The sequence below is a fragment of the Camellia sinensis genome, chromosome 3 (assembly GCF_055761805.1).
Source record: "Camellia sinensis isolate YWXY chromosome 3, ASM5576180v1, whole genome shotgun sequence".
Taxonomy (NCBI): Eukaryota; Viridiplantae; Streptophyta; class Magnoliopsida; order Ericales; family Theaceae; genus Camellia; species Camellia sinensis.
The window spans coordinates 47,620,711-47,626,369 of NC_138963.1; the positions used below are offsets into that span (position 1 = coordinate 47,620,711).

The 5,659-nt window shown below is 32.2% G+C and overlaps 1 long non-coding RNA gene across 1 annotated transcript; it reads left to right on the plus strand.

Moving 5' to 3' along the window:
- Positions 1-219: 219 nt before the first annotated feature.
- On the plus strand, positions 220-5,146 carry LOC145820990 (uncharacterized). The gene is made up of 2 exons (XR_014363032.1): positions 220-339; positions 4,667-5,146. It is a non-coding gene; the product is annotated as an uncharacterized LOC145820990 (long non-coding RNA).
- Positions 5,147-5,659: the final 513 nt, after the last annotated feature.

Genomic DNA, 5,659 nt, shown 5'->3' on the forward strand with positions numbered 1-5,659 from the left:
TTAAAACTACATTTTCAAAACGAGATTTTAAAAAGCAGGTTAATTTTTCAAATAGTTTAAAAAATGGATCATTTCCCTAAATTGTTTTTTTTTTAAGAATATTAAAAAAAAAATGGTCCAGCAAATGGAGCTGTCGTTTGTTATAAATAAAATTATGGTATTTTATTTTATTAACATTAATTATTGTTATTCATGCATGCTGTCACTAATTTTATTGCAGAAGTATTTTGTGGACAAGAAGTCAAACAAGAATTGCTTCGCTCTATTTCCAAGAGAATTTTATATATGTTGGGGTGAAAATCCTAAATATTGGAAATGGACCAAAGAGAAGGAGCCCAGGTAAAATATACATAACTTAAAAGAACTTCGTGTTGGACATTTTATTTTGTAAATATTTTTCATATAAAATGATTTTAGACAAAAATTATTTTGCATCTTTTAATTTTCATTATGACAAAAGATTTTTTATAACAAAAAAAATTAATAATGAACCAATTCTAGATAAAATTTTAGAAAGAAAGAATATAATAAGACAAGAATTGGAATGAAAGGTTGACTGAGAGAGAGAAAAAAAAAAAATTTGCCTATTTTATTTGAAAAAGATTTTACAATCAAATAATGTAACTTTGAAATCAATGAAGTTTGAGCAAAAAATACATAATCAATGAAGCAGAAATAGGCCTACTTGTGTGAGTTACTTCTTCAAACGAACATTTGTTTGAAATTGACAAATCATATATACTTTTTAGATTTGAAAAAAAAAAAAAAAAAAACTTCACATTGGAGGTCAGGATGGTTTTATAATTTTATTTATTTATTAATTTTTAAGGATTTTTAATCTAATATTCTTCTCCAACTTTTAATAATAGAAGAGATTCACAATATAAATTTTGTAATCAAAAATCTCTCACCTATTTATGAGTCTGTATCTGACTCACTCATATATCACACCCACTCTCTTATTCTCTCTCCTCTTCTCCCCGTGCGTAGCCAACCCGACACATGCTTCATCCGGGCCAACCCAATCTCTCTCTGCTTTACCACCCATCCCTTCTCTCCCTTCGATTTTCCATCGCAAAACCCTTATTCGGCCGACGTACAATTCCGATCACCAACGATATAAACCCTAATCACTATCTCGATTTCTTGAGCTTCGTTGTCTCAGATCTGTGCCTATAATGATGTTTTTGGAAGCCACGTGACTGAAAAATCTGAAACATCTTCTCACACAGCCACGCTTCCACGGAAAAATTTGAACCTTCTCTCTCTCTCTCTCTCTCTCTCTCTCTCTCTAACACACTGATCCCTCTCTCTCTCTCTAACACACTGATCCATCTATAAAACTACTACAAGAACAGTGTCTCCACACATATATATATATCCCTGCCAAAGATTTCAATATATTCCCAGATTGTCTCTCAAAATATTATACTCCCTCCGTCTCATAATATTAGTCTCTTATTTCATTTTTCATTAAACAATATAAAAAGTATAATTATGACATTGATATTCTCCAAAAAAATGTACTATCAAAGGGTATTTTTGGAAAATTAACTTTTTTAAAGTACAATAATTGTACTACCAAAAAAAGTTAGATTCCCGAAGAGGGACCATTATTTTGGGACAGAGAGAGTAATATACATTATTTTCCTCTTCATATTCTCCCTCTGAAAGTTGCTTAGAAAGTGAAACAAAGACTACCCGTCATGTGTTTGCAAGACGTAGAGCAAGTTGTTACAGAGATAGTTTTGAAAATTGTGAGCAAATTAAAGAAATTTGTGAGTAAATCAGAGAAATTTTAAAATACGGAAAAAATTTAAAAACACAGAGAAAATCAGAGAAATTGAGCAAACTAAAAAAATTTACAAATCACAAATTTCTCTATGTTTTGAAGTTTTTCTAAATCAAAATTCTCTAAAAAAATGTCAAGGGACCCTAATTGTAATGCCGTCAAATAATTTACATAAAGATAAATCCAATTAATCCATTCAATTACAATAATTTCGATTCCAAAAGATCAAATCTCTATACTTGTATTCAATTCATATCAGAGACTAACAAGAGAGGTTTACATGCAATACATGTTCAAGCTTCAAAGGGGGTGAATTCATAACATGTGCGATGATGAAACCAAAAGAATTAACACAAGAAAATGCCCTAAATGCTACAACTTCCGAAACTTAAGCCCGTTATACAAAAGATGGTTATCCAAAAACCTATACAATTAAAGCCCTTGGCTTGTTAAAAGTTACAACAAATAAAAATATAAAAAAGCCTCGTGTTCTCGAAATATATTCATTTCTTTTAGTTAGGTGGAATCATTACATCCTTCTCTGCACAAATCCACTAAGGGTGAGCACAAAATTCAATAAGAATTTCTTAACAAAATATAAATGTTTAAGCAATCACACAATATAAATGCCATGTGATACATGCTTCAAAACCCATATTTTTGAAAAACCTTATGCCAATGTTCATATCAAAAGTCATTATCTTAGTAATTCAAAATGTACAAACGGGGGGTTAAATACAACTCAGGTAATCCCTAAGCTAGTGTCTGTAAGTAAACATATCAAGTACTACCAACCGGAAAACACGTGGTACCTTCTTCGCGCGTGTTTTCAATTTTTCACCCTTGACACTCAAGTCAACTTAAACAATACCAATCTACACCTCTTATCCGGATTTACCAAACATATTTATCCCTAAACATTTTCAAGATTTATAATTGTTTTATCAATAATCATTCAATTTCTAAAACATAACCATAATAATCAATTTTCCAAACTATGCAAATGCAAATGCATGTATGTAAACGCAATTTTACAATTTTCATGTTCCTCAACATGTCACCTTAACACAATACAATCCTCAACATCTCAATGCTTTCAATTAAAATATCAATAATCATACCCATGGGACACAAGACCTAATCCACAATCCCTATATATATTATACAAATTTTCAACTTTTCCATGATTCCAAGTATTTCTACCATACTATCCATGGCAATTCCTCAACAAAATTTTATCCCTTAAATGGATGTTTCAACAATGTAATCACATATAATTTTCCTTATCTTTTCCGACAAAACCTCATGATCTCATGAGTTTTTCTCTCAACAATTTCAACTTTTCCTCAAATTTCAAAATCTAAGGTTTCCATTCAAAAAGAATTTAATTTATTCTCATGAGGTATTCTTATCCATGAACTTTTAATAGTCATACACTACATAAATTAAACCAATTTCTTGAGGGAAATTAGAAATTTATATTTTTAAAACCCATTCAAAACCCCAACTCAAAACTCAAGGATTTCATCAAGAAAAGCTAAGACATGTCAAAATCATACATATAATTCAAAAAAACTCCCTACCTCAATTTTTGAAAGAGAAAAGATGAGAAAACCCCCAAAGTTAATGATGTTAAAATCTGATCTCCACCGCACAAATGATAGCATTTGATGAACTCTCCAATATTAATGAAGGAGATTGGGTCAAATCTTTAATAGGTTTGAAAAAATCAAGAGTTTAATGCGGTTGTTGGGTGTTTATAGCGAGAAGGGGAATGAAAAATAGGTTTTAGAGAGAGAGAGAGAGAGAGAGGTATGAGAGAAATGAGATACACTCAACCCAATGAGAAGAAAAAGAAGAAAATTTCAAACACAGCACATTCCTGCACATGCGCGCCTTCTTCCGCACATGCGAAGCATCCATCTACTACACATGCGACACCCACTTCTGCACATGCGGCACGCTTCCGGCACATGCCCTCTGCTCGTGCAATTAAAGTAATAATGAATGCCCAGAAAACACCCCCTCATCGCACGTGCAACACACCTTTCTGCACATGCAGCACCCTTCCTGCACTTGTGGCTCCTACCCCCGCATGTGCGGTTTTACTACTCTTCTAGGTTTTTCAATCTCAACAAGGCTATGACCACCCCGACTCCAACTACACTTCCGAAACAAAAAAAAAAAACTCAACTCCGGAACAAAATTGGAGATGTAAGTCCGAGAAAGGTTCCAAGGACAATGGACCTAAATGGCCAACAAGACCTCAAATTGGTTTCTAATATCCCCAACACCAGAAAGGTAAACACAATTAAAGGAGAACAAGACGGGTTATGTACCTAGGCATCACACTAATTATTATGAAAATATTGCATATCTTTTATCCTATAAAATTTTAATACCAGGGATTTTAAAAAAAAATTCTCCTAATTTTTAACAATTGATAGTAGAAATTATTTAGTAAGTCAGAAAGGTCACGTATTCATCATGTGCTCGACTAATGAAAAGTTATAATTTGTCCAACATCTCCTTATTATTAGGGTCATATATTTATTTTTAACCTCTTACTATTGGCTGGGCACACAATCAACGTGAAATTTCTCAAAGATAGGATATTTACTCGATAGATAGTGTTTGGTTTGTTGTATTGATTTTAAGTATATATAAAATGACTATGCTTTAACCCCTTAAGAGAATGATCATTCTGCTTAATTAGTGTGTAGTAATTTCATTTGTAATGAAATTTCCTTTCCCTTCCACCAAACCAGACATGAGAATAAGTTTTTATCTGGTATCTCAATCCAATGAAAACTTGTTTTACAAATATTGACAGTTTGAAAACTTCAATTTTTTTTTTTTTTGGCATGAATGCAGTGGTGAAGACATTGAAGTGGCAGAGTTACTAGATGTATGTTGGTTAGAAGTTAGAGGGAAGATCGACACAATTGATCTCTCACCAGGAGCTCTGTACGAAATTGTATTTGTCTTAAAGGTGTACGAAAATCCAAATGATGACATCGAAAAAAAACATATATCCAACTACACGTTGACGCTTACAATCATTCCGCCACGTGTAAAAAGGCTATCACGCCAAGCAATTTTAAAAGAAAATCTGGCAGGAAACTGGTTTGAGATTGTCGTGGGTGAGTTTATAATGTCACCGGAAAATGTTGGAATCATGGAATTCAGTATAGAGGAATATACTCCTACCTGGAAAAATGGTCTTGCTGTCAAATGTGCTATCATTCGACCCAAAAAATGAGTCAATATTTGGATGCACTTTGTGTATTTTATTGTACGGTATCCCACATTTTGAATTTGAATATGTTTGACCATCGTGATCGTCTTGAATTTTATTTTGTCTCACATAACATCACCACCGTAGACTCCTCATGGGTCATTGCTTGATTGAGCCTTTGGCCCTTCATCTATGTTGACTCCACGTCACGTTTCATCTTTACTTAGATTCAAACTTCTTAGTTATTAGATAGACCTGGCTCAATAAATCTCAAGTAATATATTTATAATTTACTTAAAATATTAATAAATATAATATATCCATGAGTCGTTTATGTCATACGTAATTTATATTAAAAATAAATAAAAATATGAACTATTTAAATCAAAAATTTACTTCTTCATTTAAAAAAAAAAATTACATGCACAAGCACAACACAAGTTGATTGCTAATAATAAAATAGTTTTTATTTATTTATTTAGGACTCTTAACAAACACTTAAATTATTTAGGCTTGGTTTGGGAAGTAGGTTGGCTTTTTGGCTTTTTTGGTTATTTTAGCCTGGGCTAAAAAGCTTGGTTTGGGAAGGGCTTTTTGGCTTTTTGGCTTTTTTGACTTTTTTTGTGAGA